At 45.0% G+C, this 26,950-nt stretch overlaps 1 pseudogene; it reads right to left on the minus strand.

Moving 5' to 3' along the window:
* Positions 1-4,844: 4,844 nt before the first annotated feature.
* Positions 4,845-26,950, minus strand: part of LOC109744658 (glutamate receptor 2.7-like) — a 29,662-nt pseudogene continuing 7,556 nt past the window's right edge.

Below are 26,950 nucleotides of genomic sequence, written 5' to 3' on the forward strand. Positions count from 1 at the left end.
CCTATACTTGTGGGTTATCAGGGTCTATATTGTTTTATGTTATTTTACCTTAAAGAGGGTATTTAGGTCCTACCTAATACTGATGATCATGTGCTAAGAACAATTAAGTAGCTAGGGTTGGTTCGATGACTATGACGATGATGATCGTATGACTTGTTATTAATAATGAGTAGAAGTTGTATGATGATGATTAGTACGACTTTTTATTATGATGATGCATGATGCGAGCATGAAGAGTTATTATATATAAATAAACATGGATTGAATTGAAGTGAAGGCAACATGCATGTGATGCATGTCGAAAGTAGTACAATCCAAACTTGATCAAGTTATTATTAGTATTACTTTCGACATGCACCACATGTTGCCGTCATTTCAATCTAAGCCATGTTTAGGCATAGCAGTAGCATTGGTAAACCAAGCACGGAGATAAGAGGACACTTGTCTCTATTAGCTAGCTAACAAAATAAATTAACCCCCAAAACCCCTAAACCACCCCCTTTTAAAAAAAGAAAACCTCAGCTCCTGCCAGCTGCTGACGTGTGGATGCCTTTTGGTCCCGGTTGGTGCCACCAACCGGGACCAAAGGGCCTCCTGTCTGGGCTCGCCACAGCGGCCACGTGGAGGCCCATCTGTCCCGGTTCGTGTAAGAACCGAGACTAAAGGCCTAGGGCATTAGTAACGACCCTTTAGTCCCACACTACTAGGAAAAGGCCTACTAGTGGCGCACCAGTTTTGCCTACTAATGGCGCACTACTGGTGCACCACTAGTACCACGCCACTAGTATTTTTTACTAATGGCGCACCACTGGTGCGCCATTAGTATCTGGTATACTAATGGCGCACCACTGGTGCGCCATTAGTATAGGCCACGGTGCGCCATTAGTATTTTTGAATTTTGAAGGCGGGAAAATAGTAGTGGCGCACCGTCTAACCCCCACCGTGCGCCATTGCTATTTTTGAATTCTGAACTGGATCTGGATCGCGATTTTTTTGCCCATTTTTTGCTCGTGTTTTTGCTCTTTTTTTTCAAATTTTGTTCTCGTTTTTGGATCTTGTACGTTCTTTTGCCGGAGAGGAGTTCGCCGGAGAGGAGGGCCGAGGTCACCGGAGAGGCGCTCGCCTACATCGCCGGAGAGGAGGAGGAGGTCGCCGGAGAGGAGTTCACCGGAGCATCGGAGAGTAGGAAGGAGAAACCATGAGGGGAGGGGAGGAGAGGAGGGAGGAGGAGCTCACCGGAGAGGAGGGAGGAGGAGCTCACCGGAGAGGAGGGAGGGAGGAGCTCACCGGAGAGGAGGGAGGAGGAGCTCACCGGAGAGGAGGGAGGAGAAACCGTGAGGGGAGGGGAGGAGAGGAGGGAGGAAGAGGTCGCCGGAGAGGAGGTCGCCGGAGAGGAGGGTAGTATGGTGGAGGAGAGAAGGGGAGATGGAGTGGAGGAGAGGAGGAGATGGAGTGGAGGAGAGGTGGAGTGGAGGAGAAGAATGAAGAGGTAAGGAGGAGAGGACCACGCCCAGCCATATATACGGCATAGTAATGGCGCACCGTGGGCAGGTGCGCCATTACTAACTTTTTTTTTAATTTTTTGATTTATTTTGAATTTTGAAGGCGCGAAGATAGTAATGGCGCACCATTGGCAGGTGCGCCATTAGTAAGTTTGAATTTTTTTGAATTTTTTTGCCTCTCCAGATCTTAAAAGCCCCGTATCTTTTTTTCTGTTAGGTTTTTGAGGATTTTGAAAATGTTTAACGGGGTTCCCGCAGTTAAATTCGGATGTATCTTTTCGAGTAGATGATTTTTCATATAAAAGACTTTTTCATCCGAATTCGTATGCAAAAGTTATGCCCATTTTACAAATTCTCGAGAGATTTTGCAAAAAAGTCGAAAATTCATGTTTGTAAATTTTGCTAACAACTAGACCACATATCACATGGGAATCTTATTTTCTTTTATTTTTTTGACATTTCTATCATTTCCTTTTATTTATTTTTGAAACTGAAAAGGCGGTCCATGGGGGGAGGGGGGTGCATTCGGGGGAATGTTTGGGCCAAATTACTAATGGCGCACCGTGGGAGTGGTGCGCCATTACTAGTTCAACTAGTAATGTCCCACGCTGCGCCATTAGTAGTTTAAAAAATAAAATAAAAAAATTGAAACATAATTACTAATGGCGCACTGTGGGTGTGGTGCGCCATTACTAGTTTAACTAGTAACGGCGCACTATCCCCTGGTGCGCCATTACTAGTTTTGAAAAGAAAAAAAATTACTAATGGCGCACCAACACATGGTGCGCCATTACTATTTAGTAATGGCGCACCACATGCACAGTGCGTCATTAGTGTCCATATTGGCTATAGCTTTGTAGTAGTGCCAGTTCCAGAACCGGGACAGATGGGCCATACGAACCGGGACAAATGGCCCTTTTTCTACTAGTGCGTTGGCACAAAATATAGAACATGTTTATTTGCTATACTTGATAGCCAAATACATACTAATAAAAGTGATCGTACAAAGTGTAGTATTAAAAGTGATATCACACCCAAGCAATATCATAAGCTAGTTTGTTTAGGCTATGTAGGAAAATCATATGGACAAAATTACTAACATATATATTTTCAGTTTTTCATCATTGGTGAAACGAATAAATCTTTCATGCTCATCATGGGTGATACAAATAAAACCTTTGTAGTGAGGCCTTCAGGTTCAAAATCTTGTCTTAATATGCACAAATAACATGCTAACTTGCATAGTAAACTAACATACAAATTTATAACACAATAATAATGACTCATCCACAAGATGCATAACAAACTTCAAATTTGAATACTAATAGAAAGGAATAGAGCTCACCATTGTGGCAGCAGACGCGATCGAAGAATGATGAAGCACATGCCAGGTCTATGCCCGCATGAACACACATGCGCGGGAGACCCGGCGTCCGACAATTGGCGGAATGCAACTGCCGGATCAGATGAACGATGCCATGGAACGATGACATCGTCCACAAAGGTAGTGGTGACACCGAACGATGGCGGATCTGCGTCTTTGTGTCGTGTAGCGCCGACCATGGCGCCGAACTCTCTCCGACAGACAGAGCCGGGAGAGGGGGGGGGGGGGAGGGAAAGAATACCGGTGGTCGGGAACAGTGATGGACGGGAGAGAGTGGTGCCGAGAGCGGTGAAGAGATAGTGGTGCCGAGGATGGGCAGTGAGGTTTTTCATTGTGAAGGCGTAGTGAACGGTTGATTACACAGACTGCAAACAACACAATACTGACCTTTGGGAGAAACAAAGGGCCGCTCCTCACAGCAGCCATGCATTTTTGCTTAGCAGAGAACGAGAGTTCTCCGGAACAATCCCTGATGGGCCTGAAGCAGGGATCATGTGCCTCCACTCCCTCCACCACACGCAAGAACAAGGGTTTGCATATACGGAAGCGTCGACGGAACCATGTATCAGGGGATGTTGATTTGGGATCAAATCAGTTCTTATAGAGCAGCCGTGCTCTAGCGACCCTATCCCGGTCCAAAACTCTTCCCTCTTTGATCAAACCATTAAAGTTCATAATGTGCTCCACCCCTCCCTGTCCATCTTCTCCAGGATGCTTATGATCATCATCATCTCGACATCTTTGTCCGACTCCGACAAATCGAAGAACTCATTTTGCATGAATTCATCAAGCTTCGCGTTTCCATACCGCTCATCCGACGAACTATCACTCCATCCATCATTTTGCCTACAAAAGAATCAAAAAAACTGCTCGGACAATTTATCAAACACATACAGGGCAGGGTGTGCTCCGAGAATAGTTGAACGCACGACGGTGGTTTCCAGGACGGCGACGGTGTCCGAAGCGTCAAGATGGCCGGGTAGGAGTTTTGTGGTGGTGGTGGCGGCGGCACTGAGGGGTCGGGAGGGCGACAGAGCTAGTGAAGGGTCGGGGCGGATGAGGGAGAGGAGAGGAGAGGAAGATGACTCGTCCGGCAGGGTCTGGGGATTTGGTAGAATTTGTGGTGAGTCTTGCCATCCGACACGACGTCCTGGCCGAGCGCATCTGAGTCTCCTCATATCCGCCCCAAGTATAAGCTAGATATGAGGGGTTCCGGTCAGCCCGGGCGTTTAGGACTGGTATAAAAAAACTTAGCTGAGTCACCGGCGTCTCCGGACTTCCTAACGTCGTCGCCAACTGCCACATCCCGGCTCGGGAAATCTTGACCCGATTCCCTTTCGGTGGATGTGCGTGATCGCGCTATCTGCCAGGGTTACCCATCCCTTAGGATCGGCTTACCTAAGCGCCGTTGTTGTCCAGTGATCGAGCCGTATGGATGGGTATTGGTGTCGTCGTTCGAAATCACAGTGGGGACTGTCTTGTTGCTTGCAACGAAGTGTTTCCTGGTATTACTGAACCGGAGCTTGCTGAGGCTCTTGCCATTCGGCATGCTTTGAACATCTGCCAAGCTGGAGGCTTCATGCATATCAGTCTAGTGTCAGACTGCCTCTCTATGGTGAACAGGATCAGGTCTCCTGTCCAAGATCGTTCGAGTGTGGGTGCTGTTGTCTCCGACATCAAGTCTCTGGCTGTTAGTTTTACCCACTGTACTTTCTTACATGTCAAGCGTGGACTGAATGTAGCGGCACATGAATTGGCACGGAGCTGTAAGCTAGCTGTAAACTGCTTTTACCGTGGTGTGGCTCCGGATTGCATCCGGGACGAACTCTATTCTGATGTTCCTTAATCTATGAAGTGCAAGTGCCGTTGTCTAGTGATCGAGCCGTCTGGAACTTATAGGAGGCGATTTGAGGAGTCCCGCTCTATATAGCCGAAGTTGCTTTTCAAACAGGGCGATGCTAGAGCGCCAGATCGGTCCGCTCCCCTGCCGTCGGATTGAAGTGATGCGTGCGTTCAGGATTGTGTCGACCGGTTTGTCCTTCTGGATCGGGGGCGTCCTTCTCCTCCAGCGCAATGCAAACTCGGCGACGAGGGGACAAAAAATCCCCTCGCGTCTCCCGGCACGCCTTCTCTCTGCTGCTCGCCTCCCTCGATGGCATGCAGTCCACATCCAAGGCGGTCAACGGCCTCGCAACAGCAGTAGCACAAGGCATCCGCCGCCCATCGCCGTTGCTCGTGGGCTGGCCTCGCGGCCCCTGGAAGGCGGCGAAGCGCCGGAGCCACGCACGTGGCCATGTCAGCGCTCCTGCCGCGACCGCGAGCTCTGCGTTGGCGTCGGCCCTGAGCTCGCCACTCTGATTTACCTTGAGCTGAGCTACTCTGTCAAGCCAATAGCAGCTTCTCTTCTTTGCCCAGGTCCAATGCTTCCTCCTGTGCTTCCGTATTTCCCTCTGGTAGTGGTAGGCAATGCACTCTAAGTGTTTGCTGAATTGTTTGCTTGCCAAGAAGGTGGTTTTAGATAAATGCATTGCAAAAAATTGTCGTTGTTGGCCAAAAAAAATACAGAGCTGCACGTTAATTTTACCCTCACGTACCTAACAGTTCCTCTAGCAACAAGAGTTCTTTCCACATCTTAATCATTTAGTGCAATGTCTTGCGCAAGGATGTCCTAATGTGAGCTTATCCATGCGGTTAGGCACTCTTCAAGTAGGAATCCATTTTCTAGTCATCATGTTCTTCCATCAAATTAACCACTGCTCTTTTTTCCCATTTTCCTGAACCTACTGTGTTATTTCGGTAATTATTATAGTTAAGGTCAGCAAGAACTGTCTACTATCTATATGCTACACGATAAATTATATGTTCTGCCTTTTCCACGGATGCAAAACTGAGGAACTGAGCCACGCGTTTTTCACTCTGGTGTAAAAAGTACGTCCGTGTTAATTTGCAGTTCGGCACTGATCAGAATATATAGGAATCTTGACTTTGTTTCTAGAGGTAAGCTTATTTTTCTTTATGTGCTAATATCAACATTCCCTTCGATCGCAGCAAGCCTGTTTTAATCAGCTAATATAACGTATGCAACTTTATGTGCTAATATAATGTCAGTTCTGGAAGAACATTACATACATCTATCTCGAAAGGCCGTTGGCCGACATTGCATACATCTATCCATTTTAATTTCTTACCCTAGTACCTGATATATTTAGATTTGTATAAACCAAGCGTACTAAGATGAGTCTATCTGTCATCTATATATCCTGCAATACATGAACGCCAAGGCTGCCGTAAGTTCGTGAACATGCCACTCTATCGAACGGCACCAATGGGTGCTAAGATTTGTTCCGAAACAGGGGCAGAAGCAGAGTTTCTCCGAGAATCCGATTCATCCACCGGAGCAGAGACAATAGAGTCTCCCGTGGCTCCTTCTTGCTCTGTAGATCGGTCGGCCAGACCTTGATGATTTGGCTCATCCACCCGGCGGCTGTTGCTCACAGGCTGCTCTCGCGGCCCCTGGAAGGCGTCAAAGCGCCGGAGACACGCACGTAGCCATGTCAGTGCTCCCGACGCGGCCGAGAGCTCTGCGTCTGCGTCGTCCCTGGGCTCGCCTCGCTCCCGGTAGACAAACTTAGCGAGGTGGATAAGGAGCATGAGGCATGAGACGATACCGTTGGTGAGGAACAGCCCACCGAATCTCCACAGCCCTAGCCTAGCATCGGCGCCGCCATTGCCCCTACCCACGCACGCCCCAGGGTGGCCGAACCACTTGTTCTCGATGCGCGCAAGCTTATCCTCCTCCGCCAGCTCCAGGATGGCACGCGACACATCCACCGCGAGAGGGGATCCCATTGGGAACACCTGAACAACAAGAAAACTTATAGTTGTTCCACATTTGAACGTAAGTGAACATTCGACCCTGGAATGGGTATAAAAAATGTTGGGAACACATACGAATCCAAATCCGCCGCTCTTGTAGGTCGGACCGGCCATGGAGTAACCTTCACAATAGCGTGACAGGAAGAGCCTCAGGTATGGCACCTCGTCGAAGATCGCTGTGACACCTCCGTTGTCCGACCCTTTCTTGAGGGCGTCAGCGTATTGATCCATGGAGGAGTAAGTCCTCAACCTCGCCTCTTCGAAGTCCATCTCCTTGAGGATGCCCCCGATGAAGGAACCCTCCTGGTACCCCACATAGTCCCACTCTCTCAGGTTGTTTATCGCTGGTTGGAGCTGCCGTATAGTCAGCATTGAGGACAGGTTCGCCGTGTAGCTTGTCGTCAGGATAAGCACAACAAACACCCACATGATTACCACAAACTTCGATAGATTGCTCTCCAGCTTCTCCTCTGCAAGCAAGTGTGCAAACTATTAGTTTTCGTCTACATATACATGCAGCAGTATGTGTATGTAGAGAAAACGGATGGGACGTGGTGGTGCTTTACTGTGGGAGAAGACCATGGTCGAGAATGCAAAGTACATGAGGACGCCGAATTGATTCCACGGTGTGCCACGGAATCGATGGTTGTCTTCGTGCTCGATTGCCCACACGACGAAGCCAGTGAAGAAGAAGAAGGCAAGGTTGGTGAACCACAATCCTGGTGTCAAGGGCTTCACGAAGATCCACATGCTGTTGCTGTTGTCTTGCTCTGCTACGATCATTGACCAGCCTGTGTCGGCGAATGGCATCGTGAAGGAAACCATCTTCATCCTGCTCGCTGTTATCGTGACGTCTCCGACCACCACGTCCGCCTTCTGCGAAGACGACTTCAGCAAAGTTCAACTTGTTAGTCTCTGGGGACAAGTATTACTAGTGAAAATATCAGTGTTTGGATGCTCGTACTAACCTTGTCAGGCACCAGCTCTACAAGCCTTTCGTATGACTCGGAGTCAGAGCTGTTGTTAACTGGCACGTAACTGTACGCAACTGGATACTTCAGCTTCGTCATGACAGCGTGGAACACATCTATGCAGTAGCCTGTCACTCTCTCGGTGGCGCTACTCGGGTTGCCGGAGATCTCCACGAATTGGCTGAATCCACGCTTCACCGGGACGGCGACGCGAAGTAGTTGGCCGTTTGGTGACATGCTCCACCCGATCGGCACGGCGGCCGTTTCGCCTGGCCAGACTATCTGTTTCAGCTCTTTGCCTGCACTCTTGAGGTCCAAGCTCGTCGTGATCCCAGACTCAGCCGTCCAGAAACCCACCGTCCTTTCGCCTTTGCCGATGACATTCACGATCTCATACGCCAGGACTTGTCGCCTAAATCTTCCTGCCAGGCCGTTGAACTTGGCAGCGACCAAAGCATCAAGAAATGTAATTCGTTTTGCTGATCGGAAGGAAACTTCAGTTGCCGCCGCAACTGCCCATGCTGTGTCATACAACCATATCAGAGACACGGGCGCACTCGGGCCACCGGTAGCAGTGCTATCCTGGCTAAGCCTCGCATTCATTCGTCTTAAGAAGCTCTTGACTTGCTCTGTTTCCTGCACATGAGGCCGCAGGCTGACAACACCCTGCATATTATCAATGCCACCGAGGTTGTACGCAGCTTCACCAATGCCGGTGGTGCTGATCCGCACATACCCCTCCGACATCATGCCCAGGACCATGGCCCGGTGAAAGAGGCGGACCGCTAGAGCGGGGAGCCTTGATGGCAAGGAGTGCCACGTCGAGGCGGCTGTCAGTTGCATCGGCGGGCACAGCCACAGAATCTGTTATGCCGCGTGACCCCTGGAACGCGTGGACCAGTGCCGAGGGAATGCCGATGCCATAGGGTGAGTCCTCGTGCAACAGGACGGCGGAGTGCCACGCGAATGCCTCGAGAATGGCCGCAATAGGCGTGGCCAGCTGAGAGTTGCTGTTGGCTGCGGTGTGCAAGAAGAAGCGTCCTTGTGACGAACTCGATGTTGGCATGGTGGCAGAGAGAGAAAGTATCGGGATATTGCTGCGTTTCGCCATGCTAGCAAATAACTCAACCTCTGGTGATATCTGAGGCAAGATGATCGCTTGCACGAGTGCATTCTTGTTCATGAGCTCCTCTGCTGCAGAAACATGCATATAACAAAAATGAGAACCATCGATATCAAAGTCCAGTATCCTACTTTACATTCTGCAATGTTACTTTACATTGCATAGCCAGTAGGGTTGTGGTGAAACTAGGGGGTAATCCAATAGGGGTAGAGAAAATTGTTCATACTATTAGAGATTTAGTGAAAAAAGTAAGAGGAAGCCTGGGTGTGAACCTTCTAAGTAAAATAGTTTTGATTTTAAGCCTAATCAGGAGTTATTTTTTGATGAAGATGATGAAAACAATGTATAGTGCATGGATTGCTAGTCTTATGAGTAGGAAAAATCAAGTTGGCAGGAGGTCAGGAGCTAGGGTAGAGGTAGGGATATATTCCCTGGAACAGTATTATTCAGATGGCTGGAAATGTTCTGGAATGCTAGAAGGCAAGGTGAACCAGCAAAATGGAATTTCCTTAGGAATGCTATTACTGATTACAGGTTCAGATCTGTAGCGGTGTTCAAGAAACTAAAACAGTGTTTTAATTAACTGAATATATAAGTGGTAGACATGGCTTTATTTGGATTTTTGTTACTTCTAATGGCCAATCATGAGTTTTTAGAGTTTATAGATTCTGATGTGGGTAGGACGGTGGTTAAAGACAAAGTCTCTAGGAGACATGGAATTTAGTTGCTAGCATTTATGGTGCTCCACATGTTAGAGACAAGGATGTTTTATTTGAGGTTGTTTGTGCTTTGATAATGGTACTTTGCCTATTATAGCTGGTGGTGCTTTCAATATTATTAGAAAATTATGAGTGCAATAAAATTTAATGATTACCAAAATGGTCACATCTTTTCAGTGCTAATATTGCACACTCGAGCTTAAAGAAATAGAGATGGCTGGTACAACATATAATTGGACTGATAATCTAGAAAGTTCTACTTTTGAGAAGCTAGGAAATCATGTGGTTCCAGAGAGCTAAAGAGATATAATTGTTAGATGGTGATGTTTTAACTTCCTATTTTATGAAAGAAAGCTGGTGGTAAGAAAGAAAACATAAAATTATGTCTTCACAACAAGAGGTTGGGGTCAGCAATACAAACATTTTATTTTATGCTACAATTTTTTGTACAAAAATGTTTGGTCCTTTTGATGATTTGGTAAATGTTTCTTTAGATTGCCCTATGCCTGGTGTTCTAGATGATAGTGATAGAGCTTTTTCGGGACATAAAGTTTCTATAGAAGAAATAGGGGAGGCTGTTTTTTCAAATGAAACACAACATGAGTCCTTATTTTAGATGGGTTCCCTGTTGTGTTTTAGCAACATTTTTTGCCAATTATGCGTAATGATTTACTGTATGCAGTTTTAACTTTTCTGGCAAGATTTGTGGGTGCTGATAAAATGCAACAATATATGCCTATATGTTTGCTTAATGTGCTGTCTACAATTTTCATTGAAGTCACTAATAAAAGGGATATTTCAGTAGCCAATAAAATTATTTCCCATAGGAATAAAGTAGATGTTTTATTTCAAGTTGATTTTGAGTAACTTATTATGAAATTGATTGGTCCTTTTTGAAAGAAGTAATGTTGCAAAAATGATTTCTATTAATTTAGTAGAATCAGTAACTCATGGTAAAGTAGTAGTGATGGTTAATGACCAGGTTGGTCATTTTTTAAAACTGGAAAGTGGCTTACACAGGGAGATCCTCTGTCACCTATATTATCCAACTTGTTGATTATCAATGCAGTTGAACTGATGTTCTAAGTAGTAGTGATGTCTTGAACCTGTTGATTATCAATGCAGTTGAGCCAAATTTGCCGAATACCTTTGATTTGTTAGAAGGGGGTGTTAGTATGTTATAATATGCAAATGCCACTATCTATATTTTCAGGACAATTTAGAACATGCACCGGGCTGCCCTTATTTTATCGGAAGGTGATATGTAATGGAGTAAGAACTTGATTTTATGAAGATCGATGGATTGGGGATAATGTTGTGTGTATGAAGTATAGTAGATTGTTTACTTTGACCTGGAGGAAGGCTCGGGCATGATCATGCTTTGAAGGGTCATGTTGGTGACACTGCTGCTATGTGGCAACAGTTGCAACATCAGTGTGTTAATGTTGTTTTGTCTGAAGAAGAGGATAAGTGTCGATGTCCTCAAACCAAGCCAGGTATTTTCTATTAGTTCTTCATATTCAGCCATTACTGCTCTGGTAAAATGGCCTCATAGGAAACTGTACTAAATTAGGCCACCTTTAAAGATCAAAGTTTTTGGCGTCTAACCACTAGCAATAGTATTTGACTCAAGATGTGTTCACCAGGAGAAGATATCAAGGAAGGTAATCATAGCAAATGTTGTTTTCTCTAATGAAAGAGAAAGCCTAGATCATTTTCCCATTGCAAGTTAGCTAGATATTTGCGGGGACTTGTGATTTGTGCTACCGGTATTGATAATATCCTTGCACAAATCTTTGATATTAGTATCGGGATTATGGGTTTCCCTAGTAGAGATATAGGGATAGTTTTCCTTGGAGTAGCTATGGTAGCCTGGTTTGTTTGGAAGACCAGAAACACATGTTTTGATCATGTTTACCTGCGTGATCGTATTTTAGTGGTGTATCAGATTTCCCATTTGATTAGTCTTTGGAACGGCTTGCAGAAACCAAACAAATGAAAGTATCATCACTATGTGCCGTTAATATAGGCAAAGGCGGTGTGTGAGTTCTTCAGTCAACACACTGGATGTGCGCTACTGACGAGAAAAATCAACATTGGATGAAAACACAAGTCGGCGAGGCAGGATGTTCATTATCCTAGAAAGATGTGTTTTTAACATAGTTATTCAGTGAAGGACATCATGGTTTTCATCCTCAATCCATAGTAAAATATTTTGCTTTACACCCTATTTGCACATAACAGTTTAATGGTGATCAAAGATTCAAGCCCATGATTAGCTGCAAGCATAATAACACGTCTATATTTCTGAACAAAAGGAGTAAATATTTTGAACGTATATTTTATAGTAAATCTTACAATATCAATCTGATGTTGTCGATGAGTTATTTAGTGAAGGACATCATTGTTAACTTTATTACCAAATTAATAATAGTAAAATCGTTCATATAATTTGTCAGGATAAAAATAGGGTACTTAATGATCCAATACAAGAATTTTCTACTGATTGTTTTCTTACTAGTTGTGGAATACTATATATAGATTTAATTTTTAATATTCAAGATTTATAATTGAGAATCTACATCAACAATACCAGATAAATATCATGAGATACCTCATGAAATATAATTTATATTGTATTTATTTGGTATTATTGATGTTGATATTTTTCTATAAATTTGGTCAAACTGTCCAAAGTTTGACCTTTAAAAAACAAGCATATTTTAGACCGGACAGAGTATGTTTGACTAGTATAAGAATACCAAGACTTGGCTGGACTAGCAAAAGTAGTCGTTACAAGAATGCGTAGTTTCGAAGGTGTTTTATAGAGGGGTTTCCAGGGCGTTGGACCAACGGTTCTTGATAATAGCCAGAACGTCATTGACCCCGGAGGCCATTAGTCTTCGCAGCGAGCCTATCAGACATATGACCATTGAGATCTCGTGAAGGGCAGATACCCCTTTTTTAAAAAGAAAGAAGAAAAAAGAAGGGCAGATCTAATTTTCAAACCATATGGAACGGCTATATATATAAAGAGATCAGAGCATCCACAACCACAACTGACAAAATCTGCCAACCACGCCCACGGACGCCCCTGGCGGCCGGCTGCGCCGCTCGGAGTGTTCGTGTTATCCGGCAAGGTAGAGCATGACATGAGACACGCAACGGCTCACGGGACTTGAGGCGTCGCCATCTCTCATGCCCTACTCTCCCTCGTTGGAGCCTGTGCCTTGCACGTCGCCGGTGGATGTGAGGTCGATGATGGATCTGTCGTGTCGGAGCTGGCCACATCCACCATGACGCGGTTGCGGCTGCAGGGGTTGCCGAGCACCATACGCGACGTCGGAGAGTGACACTCTGCCTCACCTGCTTATACCGTGAGGGTTGCCGCGGCCTTCCACGCCCACTGCCTCGCATGGCGGGCACACCGCGCTATATTTGTGTCCGATGTGAATTGGTTGTGCATCCGCCATAGCGTTCGGATGCCAGACAGAACGCACTGCCTCCGACAAGGCAGTGGTGACTGCCCTGGTTCTGGATTGATGCGCTATTTGGGCGGACACAATGGATTTCCGCCGGAAGAGGTCTGAGCGCTGCCGTCGGGTGGACTCCTCCTAGGAGCGGTGGAGCTCAAGGCAGATGGCCCTCTCCTCCTTGGGGCCGCATGGGACAAGCTCCGGGTAAACAGACTGGGAGGTGTAGGACTCGGATCTGCTGCCCGTTATGCCGGAGAAGGTCGGAGATCGCCAGACGAGAGTGGGGTGGAATGCGGCTAGGGTTTCATCTAAAGTGCAGATATGGTCCAATTTATGTGAGATCGGGTGGGCCACAGTGGGCCAGATCCTACATGGCGGGCGTGTCCGGGCGCGTCCGAGCATCCTCATGTCCGCTTGAGATATTTGTGGTTGATATAGGGAGTACCGGTCAGTCCGGGCATTTGAGCCGGATTTGTCATCTCCGGTTAGGTGGCAATTTCGTGTCTGGGCACTAACCGGACAACCCGTCCGTGCGTTTGGGCGGATTTGGGGCTCCGGTTGTAGATGCTCTAGGGCGCGTTTGGTGGCCTGCATTAAGGCTAACCAGGCTCTGGCGGACTCAGTAGCGAGTTGTTTGGTTGCCTGACTCATGTAGAAACTGGCCCGCACGAAATTGAAAGCATCCTCAGCTTGGCTCGCCAGGAATGCTCAACTTGACCGTTTTTTTAGATGCAGACTAAGCTTAATGCAATTTACACTATGTGAAAGATGCTAGTTAGGATTAAGGCGGACAACCAAACAACGTGCAAATGATGCCCAGAGCCTGTATACACTGAACCAGGCTCCACGGGGCCAGGCTTCACTGGGCCAGGCTGCACTGAGAAACTAACCAAACGCGTCCCTAATCTCCCAATGCCCCATATTTGCATCGTATACGTATTCGAACCGCTTATTAGAGTTGTGCAGAAAATTCAAAACATATCTTTTTTTTTTGAAAGATGTAGTTTTCGACGGAGATGCAAGAAAATCCGGTGATCCAAACAATGTGCAGGAAGTACTCCTTTTCTTTTTTTCTGAAAAAAGGTGCAGGAAGTACTCCTACGATGACAGTTGCTACTCTACATAATTTGCCCTTGCAGCGACCGAGTGTACTATCCCTTTACACAAGGATATACCATAGGCTTACGCAAATGTTAACGTTCACACGTGTGACACGAAAACAACATGGCCCAAACGTCTTCATTACCATTCATTTTGCCACGTCAAAACAGATGACATCAGCGGGAATCTTTTTGGTTTTCGGCTTAAAAATATTTTATCTCCTAATTAAAAATCCAATTAAAAATTCATTTTCAGCATTAAATACGTCTCTACGAGATCTTCAAAACTAGATCCCATGTTGATATGTTTTGACGATTTTTTTTTGCCCAAAAGTTGCCGTGATGTTTACACCGTAGTTGGCATAGTGTTTACATTAAAGTTGCCATGTGGCAACTTTAGTTTATAGAGCATGGCAATTTTAATATTTTGACCATGGCAATTCCAGTACTTTACCCATGAAAATTATATTTTGTATGAACCATGGCAATTTTAAGTGCATGTATCATGGCAATTTTAGTTTTTATGGTTCATGGCAAGTCTAGTTTCTTAATTCTTCGTTTTATAATATGTCAAAATTTACTTTTAAATGTAGAAGAAAATAGCTGAAACATATCATGACAACTTCAGTGTGAATTCCATGGCAATTCATGTGCAATAGACATATCAAGTTTTAACCCAAAAAAAAGTCATCGAAACATATTGATATGAGATCTAGTTTCGAAGATCTCGTCGCGATGGATTTAATGGTGAAAACGGATCTTCAATCAGATTTTTCATTTAATAGATAAAACATTTCAAAAACTGGAAATAAAAAAAGAATCCCACATGCATGCATGCGGTGACGTTACGCAGTCTGTGTGTAATAGGAGCATTTCCAGCCGCGCCCCCAATAGGCCCCTCCAAGGCCATTTTTGAAGGAAATATGCCCTAGAGGCAATAATAAAGTTATTATTTATTTCTTTATATCATGATAAATGTTTATTATTCATGCTAGAATTGTATTAACCGGAAACATAATACATGTGTGAATACATAGACAAACAGAGTGTCACGAGTATGCCTCTACTTGACTAGCTCGTTAATTAAAGATGGTTATGTTTCCTAACCATAGACATGAGTTGTCATTTGATTAACGGCATCACATCATTAGGAGAATGATGTGATTGACTTGACCCATTCCGTTAGCTTATCACTTGATCGTCTGGTATTCTGCTATTGCTTTCTTCATGACTTATACATGTTCCTATGACTATGAGATTATGCAACTCCCGTTTACCGGAGGAACACTTTGTGTGCTACCAAACGTCACAATGTAACTGGGTGATTATAAAGGTGCTCTACAGGTGTCTCCGAAGGCGCTTGTTGGGTTGGCGTATTTCGAGATTAGGATTTGTCACTCCGATTGTCGGAGAGGTATCTCTGGGCCCACTCAGTAATGCACATCACTATAAGCCTTGAAAGCATTGTAACTAATGAGTTAGTTGCGGGATGATGTATTAAGGAACGAGTAAAGAGACTTCCCGATAACGAGATTGAACTAGGTATTGAGATACCGACGATCGAATCTCGGGCAAGTAACATACCGATGACAAAGGGAACAACGTATGTTGTTATGCGGTTTGACCGATAAAGATCTTCGTAGAATATGTGGGAGCCAATATGAGCATCCAGTTTCCGCTATTGGTTATTGACCGGAGACGTGTCTCGGTCATGTCTACATAGTTCTCGAACCCGTAGGGTCCGCACGCTTAATGTTTCGATGACAGTTATATTATGAGTCTATATGTTTTGATGTACCGAATGTTGTTCGGAGTCCCGGATGTGATCACGGACATGACGAGGAGTCTCGAAATGATCGAGACATGAAGATTGATATATTCGAAGCCTATATTTGGATATTGGAAGTGTTCCGGGTGAAATCGGGATTTTACCGGAGTACCGGGGGTTACCGGAACCCCCCCCCCCCGGGGGCTTAATGGGCCTACATGGGCCTTAGTGGAAATAGAGGGCAGCAAGGGGAGTGTGGGGGCGCCCCCCAAGGTCCAAACCGAATTGGTTTAGGGCAAGGGGGGCCGGCCCCCTCTTTCCTTCTCCTCCTCTCCCTTTCCTTCCCCCTCTCCTACTCCTACTAGGAATAGGAGGAGTCCTACTCCTAGTGGGAGTAGGACTCCCCCTTGGCGCGCCTCTCCCTGGCCGGCTGCCTCCTCCCCTTGCTCCTTTACATACGAGGGTATGGGGGCACCCCATAGACACAACAATTGATCTGTTGATCTTTTAGCCGTGTGCGGTGCCCCCCTCCACCATAGTCCACCTCGATAATACTGTAGCGGTGCTTAGGCGAAGCCCTGCGGCGGTATAACATCATCATCGTCACCACGCCGTCGTGCTGACGAAACTCTCCCTCAACACTTGGCTGGATCGGAGTTCGAGGGACGTCATCGGGCTGAACGTGTGCTGAACTCGGAGGTGCCGTGCGTTCGGTACTTGATCGGTCGGATCGTGAAGACGTACGACTACATCAACCGCGTGGTGCTAACGCTTCCGCTTTCGGTCTACGAGGGTACGTGGACACACTCTCCCCTCTCGTTGCTATGCATTACCATGATCTTGCGTGTGCGTAGGAATTTTTTTTAAATTACTACGTTCCCCAACAGTGGCATCCGAGCCTGGTTTTATGCGTAGATGTCATATGCACGAGTAGAACACAAAGTGAGTTATGGGCGATATAAGTCATACTGCTTACCAGCATGTCATACTTTGGTTCGGCAGTATTGTTGGATGAAGCGGCCCGGACCGACATTACGCGTACGCTTACGCGAGACTGATTCTACCGACGTGCTTTGCACACAGGTGGCCGGGTGTCAGTTTCTCCAACTTTAGTTGAACCGAGTGTGGCTACGCCCGGTCCTTGCGAAGGTTAAAACAGCACCAACTTGACAAACTATCGTTGTGGTTTTGATACGTAGGTAAGAACGGTTCTTGCTAAGCCCGTAGCAGCCACGTAAAATTTGCGACAACAAAGTAGAGGACGTCTAACTTGTTTTTGCAGGGCATGTTGTGATGTGATATGGTCAAGACATGATACTAAATTTTATTGTATGAGATGATCATGTTTTGTAACCGAGTTATCGGCAACTGGCAGGAGCCATATGGTTGTCGCTTTATTGTATGCAATGCAATCGCCCTGTAATGCTTTACTTTATCACTAAGCGGTAGCGATAGTCGTAGAAGCATAAGATTGGCGAGACGACAACGATGCTACGATGGAGATCAAGGTGTCGCGCCGGTGACGATGGTGATCATGATGGTGCTTCGGAGATGGAGATCACAAGCACAAGATGATGATGGCCATATCATATCACTTATATTGATTGCATGTGATGTTTATCTTTTATGCATCTTATCTTGCTTTGATTGACGGTAGCATTATAAGATGATCTCTCACTAAATTTCAAGATAAAAGTGTTCTCCCTGAGTATGCACCGTTGCCAAAGTTCGTCGTGCCCAGACACCACGTGATGATCAGGTGTGATAAGCTCTACGTCCATCTACAACGGGTGCAAGCCAGTTTTGCACACGCAGAATACTCACGTTAAACTTGACGAGCCTAGCATATGCAGATATGGCCTCGGAACACTGAGACCGAAAGGTCGAGCGTGAATCATATAGTAGATATGATCAACATAGTGATGTTCACCATTGAAAGCTACCCCATTTCACGTGATGATCGGTTATGGTTTAGTTGATTTGGATCACGTGATCACTTAGATGATTAGAGAGATGTCTATCTAAGTGGGAGTTCTTAAGTAATATGATTAATTGAACTTAAATTTATCATGAACTTAGTCCTGGTAGTATTAGCATATCTATGTTGTAGATCAATAGCTCGCGTTTAGCTCCCCTGTTTTATTTTGATATGTTCCTAGAGAAAACTAAGTTGAAAGATGTTAGTAGCAATGATGCGGACTTGGTCCGTGATCTGAGGATTAACCTCATTGCTGCACAGAAGAATTATGTCCTTGATGCACCGCTAGGTGACAGACCTGTTGCAGGAGCAGATGCAGACGCTATGAACGTTTAACAAAAGCTCGGTATGATGACTACTTGATAGTTTAGTGCACCAGGCTTTACGGCTTTGAACCGAGACTTAAAAAATGTTTTGAAACGCCACGGAGCATATAAGATGTTCCAAGAGTTGAAATTAGTATTTTATACTCATGTCCGTGTCGAGAGGTATTTGACCTCTGACAATATTTTGCCTACAAGATGGAGGAGAATTGCTCAGCTAGTGAGCATGTGCTCATAATGTCTGAGTACTACAATCACTTGAATCAAGTGGGAGTTAATCTTCCAGATAAGATAGTGATTGACAGAGTTCTCTAGTCACTGTCACCAAGTTACTGGAACTTCGTGATGAACTATAATATGCAAGGGATAACGGAAACGATTCCCAAGCTCTTCGTGATGCTGAAATTGACAAAGGTAGAAATCAAGAAAAACATCAAGTCTTGATGGTTGACAAGACCACTAGTTTCAAGAAAAGGGCAATGGGAAGAAGGGGAACTTCAAGAAGAACGGCAAGCGAGTTCTGCTCAAGTGAAGAAGCCCAAGTCTGGACCTAAGCCTGAGACTGAGTGCTTCTACTGCAAAGGAACTGGTCACTGGAAGCGGAACTGCCCCAAGTATTTGGCGGATAAAAAGGATGGCAAAGTGAACAAAGGTATATTTGATATACATATTATTTATGTGTACTTTACTAGTGTTTATAGCAACCCCTAAGTATTTGATACTAGTTCAGTTGGTATGATTAGTAACTCGAAACGGGAGTTGCAGAATAAACAGAGACTAGTTAAGGGTGAAGTGACGATGTGTGTTGGAAGTGGTTCCAAGATTGATATGATCATCATCGCAGACTCCCTATACTTTCGGGATTAGTGTTAAACCTAAATAAGTGTTATTTGGTGTTTGCGTTGAGCATGAATATGATTTGATCATGTTTATTGCAATACGGTTATTCATTTAAGTTAGAGAACAATTGTTGTTCTGTTTACATGAGTAAAACCTTCTATGGTCATACACACCAACGAAAATGGTTTGTTGGATCTCGATCGTAGTGATACACATATTCATAATATTGAAGCCAAAAGATGCAAAGTTAATAATGATAGTGCAACTTATTTGTGGCACTGCCGTTTAGGTCATATTGGTGTAAAGCACATGAAGAAACTCCATGCTGATGGGATTTTGGAATCACTTGATTATGAATCACTTGATGCTTGCGAACCATGCCTTATGGACAAGATGACTAAAACTCCGTTCTCCGGAACAATGGAGCAAGCAACTGTCTTATTGGAAATAATACATACTGATGTATGCGATCCGATGAGTGTTGAGGCTCGCGGCGGGTATCGTTATTTTCTGACCTTCACAGATGATTTGAACAGATATGGGTATATCTACTTGATGAAACATAAGTCTGGAACATTTGAAAAGTTCAAAGAATTTCAGAGTGAAGTGGAAAATCATCGTGACAAGAAAATAAGGTTTCTACGATCTGATCGCGGAGACAAATATTTGAGTTACGAGTTTGGTCTTCAATTAAAACAATGCGGAATAGTTTCGCAACTCACGCCACCTGGAACACCACAGCGTAATGGTGTGTCCGAATGTCGTAACCGCACTTTATTAGATATAGTGCGATCTATGATGTATCTTACCAATTTACCACTATCGTTTTGGGGTTGTACATTAGAGACAGCTGCATTCACGTTAAATAGGGCACCATCTAAATCCATTGAGACGACGCCTTATGAACTGTGGTTTGGCAAGAAACCAAAGTTGTCGTTTCTTAAAGTTTGGGGTTGCGATGCTTATGTGAAAAAGTTTCATCCTGATAAGCTCAAACCCAAATCGGAAAAATGTGTCTTCATAGGATACCCAAAGGAGACTGTTGGGAACACCTTCTATCACAGATCTGAAGGCAAGACCTTCGTTGCTAAGAATGGATCCTTTCTAGAGAAGGAGTTTCTCTCGAAAGAAGTGAGTGGGAGGAAAGTAGAACTTGATGAGGTAACTGTACCTGCCCCCTTATTGGAAAGTAGTTCATCACAGAAATCTGTTCCTATGACTCCTACACCAATTAGTGAGGAAGCTAATGATGATGATCATGTAACTTCAGATCAAGTTACTACCAAACCTCGTAGGTCAACCAGAGTGAGATCCACACCAGAGTGGTACGGTAATCCTATTCTGGAGGTCATGTTACTTGACCATGACGAACCTACGAACTATGAGGAAGAGATGATGAGCCCAGATTCCGCGAAATGGTTTGAGGCCATGAAATCTGAGATGGGATCCATGTATGAGAACAAAGTATGGACTTTGATTGACTTGCCCAATGATCGGCAAGCCATTGAGATTAAATGGATCTTCAAGAGGAAGACAGACGCTGATAGTAGAGTTACTATCTACAAAGCTAGAATTGTCGCAAAAGGTTTTCGACAAGTTCAAGGTGTTGACTATGATGAGAGTTTCAAACTCGTATCTATGCTTAAGTCTATCCGAATCATGTTAGCAATTGCCGCATTTTATGAAATCTGGCAAATGGATAAACAAAACTGCATGGATTTATTAAAGAAGAGTTGTATATGATGCAACCAGAAGGTTTTGTCGATCCTAAAGGTGTTGACAAAATGTGCAAGCATCTCGGAGTTGGAATATACGCTTTGATGAGTTGATCAAAGCATATAGTTTTATACAGACTTGTGGTGAAGCCTGTATTTACAAGAAAGTGAGTGAGAGCACTACAACATTTCTGATAAGTATATGTGAATGACATATTGTTGATCGGAGATAATGTAGAATTATTCTGTAAAGCATAAAGGAGTGTTTGAAAGGAGTTTTTCAAAGAAAAGACCTCAGTGAAGCTGCTTACATATTGAGCATCAAGATCTATAGAGATAGATCAAAACGCTTGATAAGTTTTTTCAATGAGTACATACCTTGACAAGATTTTGAAGTAGTTCAAAATGGAACAGTCAAAGAAAGAGTTCTTGCCTGTGTTAAAAGGTGTGAAATTGAGTAAGACTCAAAGCCCGACCACGGCAGAAGATAGAAAGAGAATGAAAGTCATTCCCTATGCCTCAGCCATAGGTTCTATAAAGTATGCCATGCTATGTACCAGATCTATTGTATACCCTACACTAATTTTGGCAAGGGAGTACAATAGTGATCTAGGAGTAGATCACCGGACAGCGGTCAAAATTATCCTTAGTGGAATAAGGATATGTTTCTCGATTATGGAGGTGACAAAAAGGTTCATCGTAAAGGGTTACGTCGGTGCAAATTTTGATACTGATCTAGATGACTATAAGTCTCAATCTGGATACATATTGAAAGTGGGAGCAATTAGCTAGAGTAGCTCCGTGCAGAGCATTGTTGACATAGAAATTTGCAAAATACATACGCATTTGAATGTGGCAGACCCGTTGACTAAACTTCTCTCACAAGCAAAACATGATCACACCTTAGTACTCTTTGGGTGTTAATCACATAGCGATGTGAACTAGATTATTGACTCTAGTAAACTCTTTGGGTGTTGGTCACATGACGGTGTGAACTATGGGTGTTAATCACATGGTGATGTGAACTAGATTATTGACTCTAGTGCAAGTGGGAGACTGAAGGAAATATGCCCTAGAGGCAATAATAAAGTTATTATTTATTTCCTTATATCATGATGAATGTTTATTATTCATGCTAGAATTGTATTAACCGGAAACATAATACATGTGTGAATACATAGACAAACAGAGTGTCACTAGTATGCCTCTACTTCACTAGCTCGTTAATTAAAGATGGTTATGTTTCCTAACCATAGACATGAGTTGTCATTTGATTAACGGGATCACATCATTAGGAGAATGATGTGATTGACTTGACCCATTCCGTTAGCTTAGCACTCGATCGTTTAGTATATTGCTATTGCTTTCTTCATGACTTATACATGTTCCTATGACTATGAGATTATGCAACTCCCGTTTACCGGAGGTGTTGGGGATCGCTGCAGAATTTTAAAATTTTCTACGCATCACCAAGATCCATCTATGGAGTTTACTAGCAACGAGAAGGAAGGAGTGCATCTACATACCCTTGTAGATCGCGAGCGGAAGCGTTCAAGTGAACGGGGTTGATGGAGTCGTACTCGTCGTCATCCAAATCACCGATGACCGAGCGCCGAACGGACGGCACCTCCGCGTTCAACACACGTACGGAGCAGTGACGTCTCCTCCTTCTTGATCCAGCAAGGGGGAAGGAGAGGTTGATGGAGATCCAGCAGCACGACGGCGTGGTGGTGGATGTAGCGGGGATCCCGGCAGGGCTTCGCCAAGCACAAGCGGGAGGGAGAGGTGTCACGGGAGGGGAAGGGAGGCGCCAGGGGCTAGGGTAGGGTTGCCCTCCCTTCCTCCCACTATATATAGGGGTCCTGGGGGGGCGCCGGCCCCCTAGAGATCCCATCTGAGGGGGGGGCGGCGGCCAAGGGGGGTGGCTTCCCCCCCAAGCCAAGTGGGGCGCCCCCACCCCTAGGGTTTCCAACCCTAGGCGCAGGGGGAGGCCCAAGGGGGGCGACCCAGCCCACTAGGGGCTGGTTCCCCTCCCACTTCGGCCCATGGGGCCCTCCGGGATAGGTGGCCCCACCCGGTGGACCCCCGGGACCCTTCCGGTGGTCCCGGTACAATACCGGTAACCCCCGAAACTTTCCCGGTGGCCGAAACTGGACTTCCTATATATAATTCTTCACCTCCGGACCATTCCGGAATTCCTCGTGACGTCCAGGATCTCATCCGGGACACCGAACAACTTTCGGGTTTCCGCATACTAATATCTCTACAACCCTAGTGTCACCGAACCTTAAGTGTGTAGACCCTACAGGTTCGGGAGACATGCAGACATGACCGAGACGACTCTCCCGTCAATGACCAACAGCGGGATCTGGATACCCATGTTGGCACCCACATGTTCCACGATGATCTCATCGGATGAACCACGATGTCGAGGATTCAATCAATCCCGTATACAATTCCCTTTGTCAATCGGTACGTTACTTGCCCGAGATTCGATCGTCGGTATCCCAATACCTTGTTCAATCTCGTTACCGGCAAGTCACTTTACTCGTACCGTAATGCATGATCCCGTGGCTAACTCCTTAGTCACATTGAGCTCGTTATGATGATGCATTACCGAGTGGGCCCAGAGATACCTCTCCGTCATACGGAGTGACAAATCCTAGTCTCGATCCGTGTCAACCCAACAGACACTTTCAGAGATACCTGTTGTGTACCTTTATAGTCACCCAGTTACGTTGTGACGTTTGGTACACCCAAAGCACTCCTACGGCATCCGGGAGTTACACGATCTCATGGTCTAAGGAAATGATACTTGACATTGGAAAAGCTCTAGCAAACGAACTACACGATCTTTGTGCTATGCTTAGGATTGGGTCTTGTCCATCACATCATTCTCCTAATGATGTGATCGCGTTATCAATGACATCCAATGTCCATAGTCAGGAAACCATGACTATCTGTTGATCAACGAGCCAGTCAACTAGAGGCTTACTAGGGACACGTTGTGGTCTATGTATTCACACATGTATTACAATTTCCGGATAACACAATTATAGCATGAACAATAGACAATTATCATGAACAAGGAAATATAATAATAACAATTTTATTATTGCCTCTAGGGCATATTTCCAACAATCTCCCACTTGCACTAGAGTCAATAATCTAGTTACATTGTGATGAATCGAACACCCATAGAGTTCTGGTGTTGATCATGTTTTGCTCTAGGGAGAGGTTTAGTCAACGGATCTGCTACATTCAGGTCCGTATGTACTTTACAAATATCTATGTCTCCATTTTGAACACTTTCACGAATGGAGTTGAAGCGACGCTTGATATGCCTGGTCTTCCTGTGAAACCTGGGCTCCTTGGCAAGGGCAATAGCTCCAGTGTTGTCACAGAAGAGAGTCATCGGGCCCGACGCATTGGGAATCACCCCTAGGTCGGTAATGAACTCCTTCATCCAGATTGCTTCTTGTGCTGCCTTTGAGGCCGCCATGTACTCCGCCTCACATGTAGATCCCGCCACGACGCTTTGCTTGCAACTGCACCAGCTTACTGCCCCTCCATTCAAAATATACACGTATCCGGTTTGTGACTTAGAGTCATCCAGATCTGTGTCGAAGCTAACATCGACGTAACCCTTTACGACGAGCTCTTCGTCACCTCCATAAACGAGAAACATATCCTTAGTCCTCTTCAGGTACTTCAGGATATTCTTGACCGTTGTCCAGTGTTCCATGCCGGGATTACTTTGGTACCTTCCTACCAAACTTATGGCAAGGTTTACATCAGGTCTGGTACACAGCATGGCATACATAATAGACCCTATGGCCGAGGCATAGGGGATGACACTCATCTTTTCTCTATCTTCTGCCGTGGTCGGGCATTGAGCCGTGCTCAATTGCACACCTTGCAATACAAGCAAGAACCCCTTCTTGGACTGATCCATATTGAACTTCTTCAATATCTTGTCAAGTTACGTACTCTCAAAGACCAATGAGGCGTCTTGATCTATCTCTATAGATCTTGATGCCTAATATATAAGCAGCTTCTCCAAGGTCATTCATTGAAAAACACTTATTCAAATAGGCCTTTATACTTTCCAAGAATTCTATATCATTTCCCATCAATAGTATGTCATCCACATATAATAAGATAAATGCTACAGAGCTCCCACTCACTTTCTTGTAAACACAGGCTTCTCCATAAGTCTGTGTAAACCCAAACGCTTTGATCATCTCATCAAATCGAATGTTCCAACTCCGAGATGCTTGCACCAGCCCATAGATGGAGCGCTGGAGCTTGCATACCTTGTTAGCATTCTTAGGATCGACAAAACCTTCCGGCTGCATCATATACAATTCTTCCTTAAGAAAGCCGTTAAGGAATGCCGTTTTGACGTCCATCTGCCATATCTCATAATCATAGTATGCGGCAATTGCTAACACGATTCGGACGGACTTCAGCTTCGCTACGGGTGAGAAAGTCTCATCGTAGTCAACCCCTTGAACCTGTCGATAACCCTTAGCGAAAAGTCGAGCCTTATAGATGGTCACATTACCATCCGCGTCTGTCTTCCTCTTAAAGATCCATTTATTTTCTATGGCTCGCCGATCATCGGGCAAGTCAGTCAAAGTCCATACTTCGTTTTCATACATGGATCCTATCTCGGATTGCATGGCTTCAAGTCATTTGTTGGAATCCGGGCCCGCCATCACCTCTTCATAGTTCGAAGGTTCATCGTTGTCTAACAACATGATTTCCAGGACAGGGTTGCCGTACCACTCTGGTGCGGAACGTGTCCTTGTGGACCTACGAGGTTCAGCAGTAACTTGATCCAAAGCTTCATGATCATCATCATTAACTTCCTCCCCAGTCGGTGTAGGCACCACAGGAACATCTTCCCGCGCTGCGCTACTTTCCGGTTCGGAAGGGGTGACTATCACCTCATCAAGTTCCACTTTCCTCCCACTTACTTCTTTCGAGAGAAACTCTTTCTCCAGAAAGGACCCGTTCTTGGCAACAAAGATCTTGCCTTCGGATCTGAGGTAGAAGGTATACCCAATGGTTTCCTTAGGGTATCCTATGAAGACGCATTTTTCCGACTTGGGTTCGAGCTTTTCAGGTTGAAGTTTCTTGACATAAGCATCGCATCCCCAAACTTTTAGAAACGACAGCTTAGGTTTCTTCCCAAACCATAATTCATACGGTGTCGTCTCAACGGATTTCGACGGAGCCCTATTTAAAGTGAATGCGGCAGTCTCTAAAGCATAGCCCCAAAATGAGAGCGGTAGATCAGTAAGAGACATCATAGATCGCACCATATCCAATAGAGTGCGATTACGACGTTCGGACACACCATTTCGCTGAGGTGTTCCAGGCGGCGTGAGTTGTGAAACGATTCCACATTTCCTTAAGTGCGTACCAAATTCGTGACTTAAATATTCTCCCCCACGATCTGATCGTAAGAACTTTATTTTCCTGTCACGTTGATTCTCAACCTCACTCTGAAATTCCTTGAACTTTTCAAAGGTCTCAGACTTGTGTTTCATTAGGTAGACATACCCATATCTACTTAAGTCATCAGTGAGAGTGAGAACATAACGATAGCCACCGCGAGCCTCAACACTCATTGGACCGCACACATCGGTATGTATGATTTCCAATAAGTTGGTTGCTCTCTCCATTGTTCCGGAGAACGGAGTCTTGGTCATCTTACCCATGAGGCATGGTTCGCACGTGTCAAATGATTCGTAATCAAGAGACTCCAAAAGTCCATCCGCATGGAGCTTCTTCATGCGTTTGACACCAATGTGACCAAGGCGGCAGTGCCACAAGTATGTGGGACTATCGTTATCAACTTTACATCTTTTGGTATTCACACTATGAATATGTGTAACATCACGTTCGAGATTCATTAAGAATAAACCATTGACCAGCGGGGCATGACCATAAAACATATCTCTCATATAAATAGAACAACCATTATTCTCGGATTTAAATGAGTAGCCATCTCGAATTAAACGAGATCCAGATACAATGTTCATGCTCAAAGCTGGCACTAAATAACAATTATTGAGGTTTAAAACTAATCCCGTAGGTAAATGTAGAGGCAGCGTGCCGACGACGATCACATCGACCTTGGAACCATTCCCGACGCGCATCGTCA

Source organism: Aegilops tauschii, chromosome 7 (assembly GCF_002575655.3).
Source record: "Aegilops tauschii subsp. strangulata cultivar AL8/78 chromosome 7, Aet v6.0, whole genome shotgun sequence".
NCBI classification, from domain to species: domain Eukaryota; kingdom Viridiplantae; phylum Streptophyta; class Magnoliopsida; order Poales; family Poaceae; genus Aegilops; species Aegilops tauschii.